At 33.7% G+C, this 19,406-nt stretch overlaps 1 pseudogene; it reads left to right on the top strand.

Moving 5' to 3' along the window:
• The window catches only part of LOC109263259 (endophilin-A1-like), a 30,160-nt pseudogene extending 10,817 nt beyond the window's left edge, over nucleotides 1-19,343 (top strand).
• Nucleotides 19,344-19,406: the final 63 nt, after the last annotated feature.

The following is a 19,406-nucleotide window of genomic DNA, read 5'->3' as shown; positions in this document are numbered from 1 at the left end:
ATGACTGCCTTTGCTGCATCCCAGAGGTTTTGGGTTGTGGTGTTATCATTTTCATTGACTTCCATATACTTTTTAATTTCCTCTTTAACTGCTTGGTTAGCCCATTCATTCTTTAGTTGAATGTTCTTCAGTCTCCAAGTATTTGTTACCTTTCCACATTTTTTCTTGTGGTTGATTTCTAGTTTCATAGTGTTGTGATCTGAAAATATGCACAGTATGATCTCAACCTTTTTGTATTTACTTAGGGCTGATTTGTGTCCCAGCATGTAGTCTATTCTGGAGAACATTCCATGTGCACTGGAGAACAATGTATATTCTGCTGCTTTAGGATGAAATGTTCCGAATATATCTGTTAAGTCCATCTGGTCCAGTGTGTTATCCAAAGCTGTTGTTTCTTTGTTGATTTTTTGATTAGACGATCTGTCCATTGCTGTGAGTGGGGTGTTGAAGTCTCCTACTATTATGGTATTACTATCAATGAGTTTCTTTATATTTGTGATTAATTGATTTATATATTTGGGTGCTTTCACACTTGGTGCATAAATGTTTACAACTGTTAGGTCTTCTTGGTGGATAGTCCCCTTGATTATGATATAGTGTCCTCCTGCATCTCTTGATACAGTCTTTATTTTAAAGTCTAGATTGTCTGATAGAAGTATGGTACTCCGGCTTTCTTTTGTTGACCATTAACATGATAGATGGTTCTCCATCCCCTTACGTTCAATGTGAAGGTGTCTTTAGGTCTAAAGTGGGTCTCTTGTACACAGCCTATAGTTAGATCCTGTTTTCTTATCCATTCTGTTACCCTATGTCTTTGGATTGGAGCATTGAGTCCACTGACATTTAGAGTGAGTACTGAAAGATATGAATTTATTGCCATTATGATGCTTGTAGAGTTGGAGTTTCTGGTGGTGTTCTCTGGTCCTTTCTAATCTTTGTTGCTTGTGATATATATATATATATATATATATATATATATATATATATTTTTTTTTTTTTTTTTTTTTTTTTTTTTCATCTTTTCTCCCCTCAGGAAGTCACCCTTAAAATTTCTTGCAGGGCTGGTTTAGTGGTCACAAACTTTTAATTTTTGTTTGTCTGGGAAAGTTTTTATATCTCTTTGTATTTTGAATGACAGCCTTGCTGGATAAAGAATTCTTGGCTGCATATTTTTCTGATTCAGCACATTGAGTATATCCTGCCACCCCTTTCTGGCCTGCCAAGTTTCTGTGGATAGGTCTGCTGCAAACCAGATCTGTCTTCCCTTGTAGGTTAGGGACTTTTTTCCCTTGTTGCTTTTATGATTCTCTCTTTGCCTGTGTATTTTGTGAATTTGACTAAGATATGTCTTGTTGATGGTCGCTTCTTGTTGAATCTAATGGGGGTTCTCTGTGCTTCTTGGAGTTTGATCTGTGTCTTTCCCCAGGTGAGGAAAGTTTTCTGCTATGATTTGCTTACATAACCCTTCTACCCCTATTTCTCTCTCTTCCTCATCTGGGACCCCTATGATTCTGGTGTTGTTCCTTTTTAATGAGTCACTGATTTCTCTAATTCTTAAATTGTGCTCTTTTGCCTTAATCTCCCTCTTTTTTTCTGCTTTGTTATTCTCTATAAGTTTATCCTCTATATCGCTGATTCTCTGTTCTGCCTTGTCCATCCTTGCCGTTTCTGCATCTATCTGTGATTGGAGCTCAGTTATAGCATTTTTAATTTCTCTGGGTATTTTTTACTTCTTTTATCTCTGCAGAAAGGGATTCTAATCTATTTTCGACCCCAACTAGTATTCTTATTATCATGATTCTAAATTCTGGTTCAGACTTCTTGCTTGTATCTGTGTTGGTTAAATCCTTGGCTGTCATTTCTGCATGCTCTTTCTTTTGGGGTGAATTCCCTCATTTTGTCATTTGGAAAGGAAAAAAGGAATTAATGTGGTAGAAAAATTTAATTAAAAAAATTAAAATTAAAAAATATTAAACTTAAACACACGCACACACACACACATACACACACAAATCGAATAGATGCTGTTAGATCCTAGGTGTGTTTTGGTCTGGGTGTTGAAAGTTGTTTGACAGATTAGAAAAAAAAAGGGGGTGAGAAAAAAAAGAAATCATTTGAGAATTTGAAAAAATGAATACACTGAAGTAGACTAAAATGAGATGATGGAGGTAAAATAAAATTTTAAAAAATATATACAAAAGTAAAGAATATAGTAGAAAAAAAATTAAAGAAACATTTTTTTATAAAAACTAAAAAATGTGATTTTTTTCTTTTTCTATATTTAGGAAAAAAGAAAAAAAATGAAAAAGAGAAAAAAGATAAAAAAGAATAAGGAAAAGAAAAAGAAATCATTTGAAAATTTGAAAAAGTGAATACACTGTAGTAGACTAAAATAAAATGATGGAAGTAAAATAAAATTTGAAAAATTTACATAAAAGCAAAAAATATAGTAATAAAAATTAAATAAAAACATTTGTAATAGAAATTGAAAGTAAAAATGAAGTTTTTCTCTTTCTGCATTCAAGAAAAAGAAAGGAAATGAAAAAGAGAAAAAAGAAAAAGAAAGAAAAAAAGGAAATTGCAAATTTGAAATGGTGATACACTGAAGTAGACTAAATTAAAATGATGGAAGTAAAATAGAATTTGAAAAAAAATTACACAAAAGAAAAAATATAGTAATAAAAACTAAAGAAAAATAGTTTTAATAAAAATGAAAATAAAAATGAATTTTTTTCTTTCTGTATTCAAGAAAAAGAAAAGAATTATGAAAGAGAAAAAGGAAAAAGAAAAAAGAAAGAAAATTGAATAGATGAACCTGCTAACAGATTGAAGTAGGACTGAAATTACTTTGTTTTCCCCTAGAAGTCAGTCTATGTAGCTCTTTATAGTCCATTAATTAAGCCAGTAGTGAGACTTGGGTTCTTGAAGAGCGAAGTTGGCCCAGGTGGGCAGTGCTCAGTGTAACAGCTCCGCTCTCCACTACATGGCGCTGCCAGCCTACTGGGGTGGATTGTTGTGGTGCTTATAGGTGCGTATGCGCATGTACGGGAGCGGTAAAAAATGGCGCCACCCAGCTACCCAGTCTGTTCTCCGGATCAACAATTGTGTACCTGTTCTCTGTCTTCAGCTCTGGTTCACTCCCTGCTTTTTCACTCTCCGTAACCAGGCCGCTGGCAGTACTTCTCTCCCGAGTTTTGTCTCAGATGTGGCTGTTTTCCCTGGTTTCTTCTGAAGGACTGTGGTTTTGACCCGTTCCGCCCCTCTGTGGGAGGGTCTCACTGAGCAATGGCCGAATGAGCAATGGCTGAATGAGCAATGGCCGAATGTCGGCTGCACCCAGGAATGCTTGCTGGACCCTGCTGCTGCCAGTGCCCCGAGACTGTGGCCAGGTTCCAGCCCACCCCAGAAAAAATCACGAGACAGTGTAGCAGCAGCGTTTCAGGGATTATGGAAAATCACAACACACATCTGGCACAAGGCTTCACCCTTAAGGACCTTGTTCCAGCACCAGCGAATGTGGCCATTTTCTGGCGTCTGCTGGGACCAGGTGCTTTCAACAGTCTCTACAAAATGTACTTCCAGCAGTGGAACCGCTTTCCCCTGTGTGGCCTGAGAACCTCCTGGACCCCACTCTGTTCCTGGGGATTCACCCTTCCCACCAGAGCACCACAAGGTATCGAGCTGCAGAGATGCATCCTTTGCGCTCCCTTGTTTACAGTCTTAAAGGAATTTAAAACCCTCTCCTTTCTCCTTTCTCCCTTTTTAGTTTAGTCCCTGTGGCTGTTTCCAATTTTCCACTTTCTCTCCAGCTGCTTTTGGGAAGGGGTGCTTTTCCCATATGCTCCCCACCTCCCCAGTCTCTGTCCCCTCTCTGCCCGCAAAACCTACCTTTCATAGCTTCTCTCTCCCCAAATTCACCTCTCCACCCCACATACCTGAGGAATTCTGTGGTTCAGGTTGTGCAGATTGTTGTATTAATCCTCCAATCAGTTTTCTAGGTGTGTAGGATGGTTTAGTGTTGGTCTGACTGTATTTCATGGATGTGCAACACACAAAAACTTCCATGCTTTTCTGTCATCTTGGCTCCTCCCCTTGCAGAAACATTTTTTAAAACCTCTTTTTTTCCCCCAAACATTGATTTGTATTTCCTAAATGTCTCTGCTAAGTCCTCATCTTAATACCACAAATATTTCCTGGGCTGTCTCATTGATTTCCATGGCTTCAATTTTCATCCATTTTTTTTAACTCCTCCCAAATATGCCTTTGCATTATAGCTTCTCCTAGATTTGGGAATGGAATATTGAATAATGCATTAGACACAACTCTCTGGATATTAGGAAGGAACCTCAAATTCATCATGTTCACAACTGAAATCTGGAATTTCTCTCCCAAGGGCCATTCGCCTATGCCTCCTGCTTATTGCAGAGTACGTATCAAACCTGAAGTGCCTAAAATAGAAGCAGGAGCATCATCTAGGATCTTGAAAAAATCTGCCCTGATATTATCCCTGATAGGATATTGTACAATTATTTAAAATAATTGATTTAGAAAAGAATTATACATTTTGATCAAATGTATACATTTTGATCAAATATACAATATTTGATCGACTTAATGTTCTGCCTTTTCTAGTATTCTTCTCTGAATTTAAAGAACGATTTCACTTATTTTTTCAATGATCTCATTTTGGTTAAGATGAAAGAAACTTTCATTAGTCTGGTTGTGAATAAATACCATAATTTTTCCTTATTTAGTAGAGCTCACCTTTGGTCAGCCTGACTTTCTTTTTTTTTTAATTTTTTAATGTTTATTTATTTTTGAGAGAGGGTGCACAAATGGGGGAGGGACAGAGAGAGAGGGAGATACAGAATCAGAAGCAGGCTCCAGGCTCTGAGCTGTCAGCACAGAGCTTGACGTGGGGCTCAAACCCATGAACCATGAGATCATAACCTGAGCCAAAGTCAGATGCTTAACTGAATGAGCCACCCAAGAGCCCCAGCCTGGCTTTCTTTTTTGAATCTTATTCCAAGAAAATACTTCAAATAATCTTCTTAAGAAACTGAAAAATGGTGTAAGTCGTGCTACTTATATTTATAATACCATTCATTATGGATATGCTAGCAAATATATTTTTAATTCTGATCATGCATTACTAATACACATGAAACCTACATATAAATATGAAGTAAACTAAAACAAATTTCATATCAATGAATCCACCCTTATAGTATTATTGGCAATCCTATTCATAATATGTGAAATACGTTTCTTTTGCCTGATTTCCTATTTGGTTATTTATGTTATTTTACACGTTGATTTGTTACAGTTGTTCTGAATACTAAACTTTTATGTACTACAAGTTTTTCCCACTATCTCAAAGTGGAGCATTCTTATGAAAATTTTCTAAGCTGAAATGGTGTAAAATTAAGAAGCAATTACCATTAATTTATATGGAAAAAGTTTTGAGCATTCCAAGCGCGAAAAATTAACCTCTCTTAGGCTTTTCTGATCCGTTAGGCCACATCTTGCTAACAGATGCATAAAATAAATCAAAATAAAGCACAGAGGCTCATGGACCCCATTCAAACTCTGGCAGCTTGATGCTGAGATGCTGAGTGTAGTTCCCAGGGAAGGCGCTTGGTGGCGCCACTCTCACTACTTGGGGTCCGGGCTGCCTCTGTAATGGCTCACTGCAAACTAAACTCTGAAAGCTATTTTTGCTTTTTGCCTTTTATCCTTTTGATTTATTTCAGATAGCAGGGAAAACTTGTACTGAAGAAGGTCTTTTGTGAAGGCAGAGTGGTATAATATGACCTTGTATCCGTGGGAGATACCTGTATTTTCATTGCTTATTATTTCTCCCATTTTTTTACTTTTCTGTTGACTTTTAAAAAGATATTTTTATAATGAACATTTATAAGTGAAGTACAACCCCATCTTTAAAGAAAACTCTACCATTTCTTTTCTCATTTTTCAGGAGAATTAGGAGCCCTCAGAGCAGTAACCGTTGTTATTTCTCATTTTACCTCTCTCCCTTCAGTTTCACGTTCTGATCAACAGAAAAGTATCCATTTTAGTTCCTTTATAGCAGAGAATCACTGCTTCTCAAATAAATAAATAAATATATCTGCCTCCTTAATCATATTGTTCTTTAATGGTACATATTTATTTTAATATTAAGAACTGATAATTTAATAAATATATGTTATATAGACATAAGAAATTGCCATCATAATATCTCTGACCCATTTGGAAACACAAGTCTTATATCCACAATAACTTCCCACAATAACTTATCATAGTGCTTTGTTTTACCTGTGTATTATTCTATAGTTGCTTTGGGTACCCCAGTAAGATTCATATCTACCAATATGGTTTTAGTATACTATTATATATAGAAACTTAAAAATAGGGGCGCCTGGGTGGCTTGGTCAGTTAAGCATCTGGCTTCGGGACTTCGGCTCAGGTCATGATCTCACAGCCCGTGAGTTAGAGCCCCGCGTCGGGCTCTGTGCTGACCGCTCAGAGCCTGCAGCCTGTTTCAGATTCTGCGTCTCCCTCTGTCTCTGCCCCTCCCCTGTTCATGCTCTGTCTCTCTTTGTCTCAAAAATAAATAAACGTTGAAAAAAAAATTAAAAAAAAAAGAAACTTAAAAATAGTGTTATAATTTTCTTTGTATGATCAAAACCCTTTATTTAAAAGTTATTTTATTTTTGAACACATATTACCTCTCACTTATATTTGAGTCATACTTGTTATATGAAAATATTCTAAAACTCTTTGATATGCACAGAATGAGTGATATGTTATAAATCAAAACCATGTTGCTGTCACTACCTCAAATATCTGCTTAGATATATAAATGATTACAGTGTTTTTAGTACAAGAAAAATTAAAACAAAATAAGCCATATATCTGTTCTGATGTGTCAAATATAGTCATTTTTTCTCAAAATGCAAAATATTATACAATATATAATTTTTAAAAATATTCTGATATTAAAATATGGTATTTATATCTTCTTGAAGATATTTATGAATTCAAAAGTAGAGGATTAGCTTAAATTTCTATACTACAAAGTATTTGGTACATTCCTGTTAGAGTCAGGATCAAGGCAACATTTGCCCTTACTAGTGTTACTATTCATTATTGTTCTACTATTTATTTATTGCTAATGCAGAACAGCAAGATGAATAAATAAGGTTAATAAGCTAGGAATAAAACAGTTGTTATTTACATATTATATGAAGTATGATCACATAGTAATAAATCCCAACAGAGCCAACTAACCACTAATCTTAAATAATTTAAAAGATCTAAAAAGTGGTAAGTTAACAAGTCAATACAAATAATAAAAAAAGTCAGAAAAACATATAAATAAAAATGAAAACTTTTGTTCACTGTCAGAAAGTCTGAATAAAGCCTTAACATTGTACAGATGTCAATTATTTCCACATTATACTGTTACCCATAAATCAAATTCAACCCAAAACATAATTATATAATTTGTGGAACTTAACACATTAATTCTAAAATTAATATTGCAGATTAAGGGGCTAAGAATAGCCCAGAAAATTTTGAACAAGATCCCATTTTTTGTCATGAAATTAATAATATTTTAATATATCCCTATGAAATATATTTACTTTTTTCTTCAGGATAGCCTCTTTTATACTTTTCATCATTTATTTCTATTTCTGTTATTTATCATAATTTTTACTGATCTAAAGGAGTTCCTCATATATTATTGATAAGACATTTTGTTTATTGTACATAGAAAATACATGTATTCTCTCTCTTCTGATTGTCATTTAACTTCATTTATAATGTCTTTTCTCAGGCAGAAGTTTTAATGTTCCTTCATGGCTTTTGAAGTGATTTTGCATTTTGCCTGGGAAAGAGTTTTGTACTCCATGACTATGCTATATAGTATTTGTTTTGTTTTGTAAATTATTAAAATTTTGACTTAGTACAAGGTCCAATTATGTAACTATGTGACAGGTTTTGGAAAATACTTTAAGTGAATTTTTGAATATTATATAGGCTTGTTGATTAATTCTTCCTATTGATTTTGTTGAAAAAACTCATTACATAATTATTCTTTGTTATTTGATGACCATAACTGTTCAGTATACCAAATTTTAATGACTACAGTATCTTCTTCCTAATATGTCACAACATTATCATAAAATTGCACATTAAGAACTATACATTTATTTAGTCTTAATTAGAATTTATTTTCTTCCCGTTGCTTCTTAAACTGGTTGCCATTCTCTTTCTTTAGTTCATTTTTATGTTGCTAGATAGGATTGTCAATATTTTTCCAGATATCATGATTAAATTGATTAGTTTCCAAGTTTTTTCATATTGAAACATGAGTTTATTATTCATTTGTTTTTACTGAGGTGTAATTGAAATACAGTAAAACACATAAATCAAGTGTACTGTTCAATGAGTTTTACAAATGCATATACCTATGTGACTGACAGACTTATGTACATTTCTATCTCCTCAGAAATATCCCTCAAGCCCCTTCCTCCCCAATCTCCTTTCATAACAAAGTGGCCACTCTACTGGTGATCTTCACCTCAGATTAATTTAATTAGTCTCTAACTTCATATGTACTCTGTTATTTTTTTCCATTGGACATGTTTTTGAGATTATGTTTTTTTTTTCAATATATGAAATTTATTGTCAAATTGGTTTCCATACAACACCCAGTGCTCATCCCAAAAGGTGCCCTCCTCAATACCCATCACCCACCCTCCCCTGTTTTTGAGATCAGTCATGTTGTTACATTTAGTATTTTGTCTTTATTTACTGCTGAAAAATACCCCCTTTTATTGATATAGCATCATTTGTCAATTCAGTCTCCAACCTGATAAATATTTGAATTTTTAATTTTTTTAAATGTTTATTTATTTTTGAGAGACAGAGAGAGACAGAGAATGAGCAAAAGAGGGGCAGAGAGAGAGGGAAACACAGAATCTGAATCAGGCTCTAGGCTCTGAGTTGTCACCACAGAGCCTGACGTGAGGCTTGAACCCATGAACCTTGAGATCATGACCTGAGCCAAAGTCAGATATTTAACCGACTGAGCCAGCCAGGCACCCTGATATTTGAATTTTTCTAATGCATTACTTTTTATTGATTGATCCGTTGACTTATTACAGGATAAATTTCCAACTTGCTGTTTTCAATGTTCCTGATAAATAAAGCATAATTTGCCAGATATCTTTTCAGGTAGTAGCTTAATTAGCCTAATATTTATCCCTTTGGGTTAATTCTGCACCTTGTTTTGGTTGTTACAGTTGTTGTTGTTGTTGTTATTGTTGTTGTTGTTGTTGTCTTTACACTTGGAATTTTTTCTGGGCTCTGTTGAGAACGATGTTCAATTTCTTAGAAATCTTTTCAAATTTTAGATTGGACTTTTGGTTTCTTTTTTGGTTCCTCTTTCCCTTCTCCCCTAACATCTTAGTATTTTCTACAAATACTTTAACTTCTCACATTCACTAATGGCCCCATCCCAGTACTCTAATGAGTTTTTCTTAATCTTTTTATCATTTCAAAGGGGTTTTGGATGTGGGGGCAGAGATAAAAGTATTCATTCTGTTTGGTCAACATACTGCCCAGCTTTCCATAGTCCTTGTCACTTTGTATTGCAATTTCTAAATAACTTGTCTTATCTTTCATTATTCAATAAACTCAGTGAGAGTAAAGTCATGTTTGTGTTTTTTAAAAAAACACTTTATTGTGGTATGATTGTCATACAAAAGCTGTACATATTTAATGTATACAATTTGGTGTGTTTGGTGATAAGCAAATACCTTGAAACCATCACCACAATCTATACCATAAATATCTTTCACCTCCAAAAGTTTCATTCCACTTTATTTATTATAATAAATAATCATTATTTTTGTGTGTATAAGAACTTTTAACATAAAAGTTATGCTACCCTCTTAGCAATTATCTTAATTGCCATGAAATTCCCTGAACTTAGTACCTTCTTGGTGCACACTCAGTGCTCAACAAACACTTGTGTAATGAATAAAGGAGGACATTTATAAAACTTATTAAAGCACTAACATTGGTTATGAATATGCATTGTAATTACAGCTAATCTTAAATGGTATTATCTTCATTTTGCTGTCAAAATAATTCTAATGGACAGTTATTTACATAAAAAAAGAACTGATAACTTAAGGATAGTTAAGAGATCACTGCAATACATAATATACAGTATAAGTATTTATGAAAGGAAATTAGGAAAATGGCTAAAAACAACAATGTCAGAATAGTAGAAGCTTGGATGATTTCACATTGTTGTTTATATTCTTAATAAATTATAACTTTCCAACAACAATCCCACTCTAATTTCATGCTAAGAATAACATAGATGATAGGAGAAAATGTCAATAGTTTTTTTTTTTTCTCAGTATTTACCATCTTTTAGCAGAAAATAACATATTTTTGGAGTTTTATGCCTCAAGAGAAAATTTGGGAACACTCCAATGGCATAATCTTTGTACAATTTGTTGACTTAGAACTTTTATGTGGTTATAGTCTCCTTGGTATTTCCACTCCCAGGATAATGTTATAAAGGGTGTATCTGTGACAGTCATGTGGCAAGACCAATTTGTGTGATGTAAAAGCTTAATTTGTTGGTTAAAAAAATGTTCATTTACAGGGCGCCTGGGTGGCTCAGTCGGTTAAGCGTCCGACTTCGGCTCAGGTCATGATCTCGCGGTTCGTGAGTTCAAGCCCCGCGTCGGGCTCTGTGCTGACAGCTCAGAGCCTGGAGCCTGTTTCAGATTCTGTGTCTCCCTCTCTCTCTCTGACCCTCCCCCATTCATGCTCTGTCTCTCTCTGTCTCAAAAATAAATAAACGTTAAAAAAAATTTTTTTAAATAAAAAAAAATTTAAAAAAAATGTTCATTTACTATGTTCCTTTACTCTATTTTTTGTAAGGACTTTGATTGTTCAATAACAATTAAAAATGGTCTCAAATGTGGGATAGAGAAAACCTAGGGAGCAAATCAGCCAGCCAAAAAGTCCAAAGAATGCCTAAGAGAAATACTTGCATGCACTTTTGGTTATGGAAAGACCAGGATACTAATGTACCGTAGTAAACTTATTATAGGAAATATAGGGTAGTGATTATATATATGTATACTTCGTAGCGTGTAGGGATTATATATATATATATATATATATATATAAAATATATATATGTTTATATATATATGTTTATATATATGTTTAAGATATATCTATATCTATATCTATATCTATATCTATATCTATATCTATATCTATCTATATATATATATATAATTTTACTTATATACAAACACACACACTGTACTTGAATGGCCCTTGTGGTGTATTTACACAAATAAATATACAAGTAAAATTTTATTATTGTTTGATTTAACAGTAGCAGCCTCAATACATATCTATGCAGTTCACTTTATCTAATTTGTAATAGGAACAGAAATAAGACATTATTATTTTTGTTATTAAACATGCTAAGTCATATTCCCTTAAATAAGTTATAGTAATTGTCTCTATGTTAACAATATAATTGTGTTAATTGTTCATCCAAATTTACAGAACAGACTGCTTTAAAGAATATTAGTGGTATCTAGCTAAATCCCACCCTTGTCTAAGTGTGTGAAACCCTCCAAAACTTTCTGACAAGTGATCTCACCATCTCAAATAAAACAACTGCGAACATTAGTTAGGTAAATGAAGTAATTGTTGTCACATGTAATATTGTTCTGCCTAGTCTTGAACTGAAATCCACTTCGCTTTAAATGCTGTTCATTGACACTTGCCATATTTCAACTTTTTTAAAGCATGTTCTAATGAATTTCAGGGGGAAAATCACATAACGTCTCCCATAGTGAAAATAATCTTACAATATTCCCTCTATAGCCATGACTATAGTGATTGATTAGTGTATTTTCTTCATATAAATATAAATATGAAATATATATATATTTTTGGCCTCAGTTGCATACATCTATATGGAAATACTCTGTAAAACATATTGTTTGGACTTCGTTTCACTAAATAAATTCTTGGTGTGTCTGAGCAAACTTGAGAAAAGTTACCACAAAATTATTTATTTGCATGACAAAATTAATTCCCAAAATTAAAATTAAAATGATGTCCAGTATATTCATGCTATTGAGTTTATGAGATGGTTTGAATTTTGCATATTCTTTATCAGATTAGGCCATTGTCATTTGGTTATTTTTTTATTTAAACACTGCTTTCTCTATTTTAACATTATTACTTTACTTTTTTATGTAAAAATTACTAAATTATGCAAATTATTAATTCAAGAAATACCTTTAATCTTTATGTAATTTGATCTAAATAGCAAAGGTGTTTAGGATAAATTTTAGGCTTTCTAAATGTAGATATTTCTCACACGTATTGAAAAAAAAATATGTTCATGCTTTTTTGTTACTAAAAGTAAAAGAAAAATCATTTGCCATTTTCTCTGCTTCAGGAACTATTCTAAGACGTGACTTACATTAATCCATTTAATCCTCTCAAGAAATGTATGAGATAGGCATTATTATTTTCACATTTTATAGATTTGAAACGGAGACAGGGAGGCTAAATGACTTGTCTAAGTTGACATAACTAGTCTAGATTGGACTGTAGCAGTCTGCTTCAGTGTCTAAGCTATTAGTCCCCACCACACTAAAGGTTTTTACATTGATTCCTATGAAAAACAAACCAGCCGGACATAACCATTGTATGATCTCTTCCCTTCCTTCCTTGTAATTGTTTTAAATTTGAAGGTAACATTCAGTTAACAAATTAATTTGATATTTTGTAATAAATGGACAGTTCTAAATTAATAATTCTGGAAAATAGAAAGCCCCTCTAGATAAATGTAGCCTGTGTATCATGAACCACTTATTTACTGTTTTTTTTTTTTCTCCAATAGAGTTTGTTGCATATAATATAACTGAAAAATAGATACCTTTCATTATCATAGCACTCTGCCTGACGGTTTTGGAGAGGATAATGTATTTCTGACAGGGGAAACTCACAGGAGAAGTAAAACCACATTCTACTCTGAGTACCAAGTATGAAAGTTAAACACTTAAAAACTACAGAGGATCTGTATGTATAGATCAACATCAAGATGAGTATTCTAACAATTATATACTCAAATCTGATTGAAGATTTTAGGAAATAGAGATAAAATCATTGACACTATCAATAATCTTATTAATATTTTTTGTCTAGATTCTGCTAGGTTTCTAATGGAATATACATGGTTTTTTAGAATAGATGTAACCATTTGAACTTAAGAGTTAATATAGTTAAATATTTTCTTGTTAGTATTCTGAAGCTCTTTTACAAAGAAGAATCAATGCTTATAGGTCTTTCTATTAACCAATTGCGCAAATTATTAGAACTACTTCAAATGATTTTCATAGTAGACAACAAAAACATTTTTAATGTACTTCATGTTGTTTTGATAATGTTTTTAGTATTTTAAAATTTTATTTATCATTGTATTTACTTTAATTATTACTTCTTTCTGTGTCTTGAGAAATTTTCCCTATGCATATGGTTGAGAAGATAATCCCCATATGTTTTCTTCTAGGATATTTGTATTTTTAGTTGTTATGTTTGATCTATTTTAAAATTAATTTTATTGTCATGTGAGATAGGGGTTGAGATTCATTTATTTAAACATGGTTATCTAGTTCTAACACCCATCATTGAAAAACTTTTCTTCCTCTATTGAATAATTTGATGCATATATGGGAAATCAATTAATTATAAAAGTGTGGGTCTATTTTTTTACACTCTTTTGTTGCATTGTTCCATTTAAATATTTTTATATTTAAATACCATACTGTTTTGATAATTGTTGCCTCTTATTATGTATTGAGTTGGTCTTCTATCCATGGTTTTTCTATTTCAAGACACTTTCATGACTCTTGATTTTTCACATTTTCATGTATACTTTAAAAGCACCCAAACATTTCCGTTAAAAATGCCCTCAGAGATTTAGTTTGGAATTGCTAAAATTAAACCTGTACATCAATTTACAGAGAATTGAGTTTTTAACAATACTCCATCGTCTAATCCATGGACATTGTATATCTCAGCAATGTTTTATAATTTCCAATGCAGAGATATTTCACATATTTTGTTAAATTAATGTCCATTTTCTTTTTGTCACTAATGTAAATAAATTGCTTTTGGTATGCATAAATACAACTGCTGTTAATATATTGAAATGCATGTAATTTTGTTTACTGAGCTTTTATCTGTGACCTTGATAAATTCACTTATTAGTTTTAGTAGTCTAATTGTATATTCTTTAGGATTTTCTATATAAGCCATCTTCCCTTTTGTGAATAAAACCTGTTTTCTTTCTTTCTTCTCAATCTATGTCTTTTGTTCCTTCTTCATGCCTTATGGCATGAACAGGAGTTGCAGGTACAATGCTGAATAGAAGTGGGAAGAGTGGACAGCCTTATTTGGCTTTTGACCTTAGAGGGAGAGGGTCTAATACTTCATGATTTATGTTTGATGTTAAATGTAGGTGTTTGTGTGTGCCCTTTATTGGATTTAGGAATTTTTTTACATTTCTAGCTTGCTGTTAGTTTTTATCAAAGCATGGGTATTAAAAAGTTGTCAAATGCTTTTTCCCACATCTATTGAGATTTTATTTTTTCTCTTTGGCATAGATATTAACTTCCATAGTTTTAATTTCAAATATTTTAATGTTAATATTAACATAAATCAATGTTTGGTTTATGTTAAAACAATTTTATACTCACAGGATAAACTCTGCTTGATTATACTATATTATCCTTTTTATATATTGTCAAAATTTTTTTGCTAAAATTTGTTCAGGATTTTATCTGTATTCACAGGATGAACCCCCAGTTAGTCTTGGTGTATTATTATCTTTCTTTCTTTCTTTTTTTAATGTTTTAAATGTTTTATGCATTTTTGAAAGAGAGAGAGAGAAAGAGAGAGAGAGAGATCAGGAGTGAGGGAGGGACAGAGAGAGAGAGGGAGACACAGAATCCAAAGCAGGCTCAAGGCTTTGAGCTGTTAGCACAGAGCTCAATGTGGGGCTTGAACTCACAGGCTGTGAGATCATGACCTGAGCTGAAGTTGGATGCTTAACTGACTGAGCAACACAGGAGCCCCAATTTCTTGATGAATGTGATTTGATGATGTTTTAGTAAAAGACTTCTGCATTATATTATGGAGGATTTTGCTATGTAATTTTTTTCTTATAAAATCTTTATTGAATTGTGTTATCATAGTTGCTTTGGCCTCAATAAACAAGTAGAACAAGTGGAAATAAGTAAACAAGTAGACAAGTAAACAAGTAGAAAAATTTGCTCTCTGCTTATACTTTCTAAGAATAGTGTGTAAACTTTTTCTTTTTTTTTTTTTTTGAAGTGTGTTAGAATTTATAATTAAAACTATCTATCCCTGGAGTTTTCCTTGAGAGACCATTTTCTTGTAGCTGCTTTTAAATCACATTCATTTTTTTTTTTTCAATGTAAGGCTATTTTGATTTGGGAGTGTGTGTTAATATTTGTAAATTTCTTTCAGTGACTGTGTCAATATAGTTTAAGTTGTCAAATTTATTGATTTAAGGTTATTTATAAATTTTTCTTTGCCTATATTTAAAATCTGAAGGATCTATATTACTATTTCATTCTTCTTATAAGCAATTTTTGTTTCTTCTCTCTTTTTTATATTAACTTGCTAGAGTTGTATAATTTTTCATGACTTGTTTATAGAACCAACCTCTTAAAAAATACCTACCATTTGTCTGCTTTCATTTCTTGATTTCCAATGCTAGTGTAAGTTTGTTTTCATGTACTTGCTTTATACATTTATATGTTTATATATTATCTTTATCATTTAGTAGAAAGAGTTTGCAATTATTCCTGCAATTCTTTGAACAATGAATGGGTTCTTTTTTGAACAATGGATTAGTTATAAATGTGTTGTTTAGCTATAACATTTGTGGCTTTTCTGGATATTTTACTAAGAATTAATTTTATTTTAATTCTGTTGTTGAAAATTATCATGAATTGCTTTATTGGCCAGCAGGTAGTACATCTTTAGGAAAAGTCCATGTGAACTAGAAACAGAGAGTGAGCAGGGGAGGAGGAGGAGGAGGAGGAGGAGAGAGAGAGAGAGAATGAATCCCAAGCAGGATCCATGCTGTCAGTGCAGAGCCCCCACATGTGCTCAAGCTCACTAACCATGAGATCATGACCTGAACTGAAACCAAGAGTTGGATGCTTAGCCAACTGAGCCACCCAGGTGCCCTGTACACTTTTTTCAATCAATGAGAGAAACATGTTAGAATCTCAAACTATGACTGTGTATTTTTCTATTTCTCATTCTACTTTATTTATACAAATATTTGTATTTATTATGAAGCTCTGTTATTAACCACATACACACATATTGTGATTATTATGTACCCAACAAATTGACTTTTTATTATGAAATTTCTCTATCTACGGTAATATTTCATTATTGAAAGCCTATTTTGTTTGATACTGACATAGGCACCTCAAGTTTTATATTTCATTTCTTGGTACAGTATATTTGTTTCCTCCTTTGACTGTCAATGTTTCTAGGTCTCTATATTTAATATGTGTCTATATTTAATGTGAATCTTGCTTTTTTATTCAATATGACAATTTTGTCTTTTAATTCTCTATTTTATGTAAAAGTTGACATAACTGGATTTAGGCCTACATTTTTTTCTTTTTCATTTTTCTTGATAAACTTATTTTTGCATTTGGGTTTGTTCCAGATTTTAATTCATCATACAAACTATGCTAGCATTAACACTTCAATTATTTTCTCATCTCAATAACATATGCCTGCAAGTGTCAAACCCACTCCTCCTTCCCCTTTTACCCAGACCAGGCAATTATTCCCAGACTTAAAAGTGACTGCAAGCTTTGATCACCTAACAAATGGCTCATCCATCTCTGGAACTTAATTTACTAACCATATGAAAATGTGTTAAGGAAACCTAACTCAAAATTTCCGTCAGGCTGTCAAGCATATACTACTCTATGTAGCTTGCATAGTCCAGCAGGAAGAAGGAAGATTTACTCTTAGGGCAACAGCAAGCTGTAGATACCCTGCAATAGCCAGCTATCCTGGCCTGCAGCCAATGAGATACCACCACCATTTCTCACTCTCATTTTCCTCCAATGAACTTTTCTTTGAAACAACCCTCCTCCTCCCCAACTTCCTCTTTTCCTCTATAAAAGGATGCTCTCCCTTGTTCTCTGGACTTGCCTATGGTTCATCATAGTTTGCTTGTCCTGAATTGCAATTCTTCTGCTATTCCCTAATAAACCTGATTTTCTGGCTGAATTGCTTACCTTTTTCTTTAAAAAAAAATGGCAACCAACTATAACATCTAGTACTCTTCATAACTTTATTATTTTTTTAATCTTTATTTATTTTTTAGAGATTGAGAGGGAGCAGGGTAAGGGCAGGAGAGAGGGAGACAGAGGATCTGAAGCTGACTCTGTGCTGACAGTGTAGAGCCCAATGTGGGGCTCGAACTCATGAACTGTGAGATCGTAACCATAGAATAAGTCAGACACTTTACTGAGTGACTCAGGCGCCCCTTCAATGACTTTAAACAAATGCATTATTTTCCATGTATCTTGTACTTTCTTATTGCTGCCAGAGTTATGGTCATTTGTGACTTTCTACACGGTAATCAAATATGAGTATTTGATATGAGATATCTCCTCCAGCAATTTTTAAAGGAAAGTTATTGATTTGTATAGACAAATAAAATAAAGCAGGATTTACAACCACACAGTCCTGGGTTTGTCTCTTAGTTTCTTCACTTTCTACCTGTGACATGGAGACGTTACTTAATTTTTGGAGCCTCAATTAGCACATCTGTAAATCTCATTTCTTACAACCAATCATATATTATTCTGAAGATTAAATGAGATCTTATGTGTAAATTAATTTACAGCTACTCAGACAGTTCCTATACTGTGGTAGAACCTCAAAAAATATTGAACTTCTGTGCATACATAAATTCGGGTAATTTCTGTATAAGTTTATTTCATTAAATAAATACAAAAATATTAGCTTGTTTAAAATTTAAAATTATTCAAAGTCCCATGTCACTCTGTGCCCCACACCCACAACTATGGTGGGGGGCATGAGCTGTGGAAGGGCCCTGTGCAGCCCTCCTGTCCAGCTCCACAGAATCTTTCCAGCATCTGCCCCTACACCTATGCCCATGTGTCCTCTGGCAACTTGTTGGTAGGCAGTGGCTGGGTGCAAGAAGCAATTCACAGAGCCACTGAAAAAGTGAGAAATTTGGAGGAGCAGAAGGAACCAAGCTAGATGATGATTTCAAAGAGATAGAGAGGAAAGTGGATCAGGGCTGTGATGGAAATAATGATGGAAATGATTGAATACCTTCAAGCCATCCCAGCTTCCAGAGATAAACTTATTGTGATCAACACCATGTCAAAATTCTGCATCCAGGGGAAAGCCAGGATATTCCCAGGCAGAAGTGCTGCTGGCAGAGGCCATGATCAATCTGGAAGAGGGCTTAGAGATGATTGCAACATTGGCCTAGCGATTGATGAGGCGGGAGGTCATTCAAGAACTTTTGGAGGTTTAAGACTTTTTGTGCATGGAAGTCAGGTGGAACTTGACCTCCTTCGGAACCTTCATGACAGTGATCTAAGGAAAATTAAGCATGATGTACAGAGGTTGGAGGGTCAAAGCTTGGACTTTGAGTGTAAGAAGAAATGACAAGGCAAGATTCCAAATCAAGAGCTCCACAAGAGTCTGGAGAAATTTGATTAGTCTCAAGATGTTGATGAGGTAAACATGTTCAACAGGTGAGCCAGCTTTCTGCACTTGTGCAAACCCATCTGGAGTACCATAACCAGACAGTCCGGATCCTGCTGGAAGTCACCCTCAGACTGGAAGAAAAAATAACACAAGCTTCATCTTAGCCTACAGGAGAATATCAGCCTAAACTACAAATGAGCGAGGAGCTTCCAGCTGGAGACAACAGCCCAATGGAAGCTTCTCCCTCATACACACTCATAAGTGCCACAGTGGATCAGCCCTGCGGCTGATTTGTGTACAACTTTGAGCCTGAAAATGAAGGGGAAATGGGTTTTAAAGAGGATGCTATCATCAAACTCACTAGCCAAATTGATGAGCACTGGTATAGGGGAATGCTTCATGGCCATTCAGGCTTCTTCCCCATCAACTACATGGAGACTCTGGTTGCCTTGCCCCATTAAGATGTTAAGTGAACAGGCCCACCTCCTCTTGATCCAGATATTTAAGTTTAACTACTACTTTGG

This window comes from Panthera pardus, unplaced genomic scaffold (genome assembly GCF_024362965.1).
Source record: "Panthera pardus isolate Hobbes unplaced genomic scaffold, ASM2436296v1 HiC_scaffold_17, whole genome shotgun sequence".
NCBI lineage: Eukaryota > Metazoa > Chordata > Mammalia > Carnivora > Felidae > Panthera > Panthera pardus.
The sequence above is the reverse complement of the archived record's forward strand: the minus strand, read 5'-3'. Positions and strand labels throughout refer to the sequence as shown.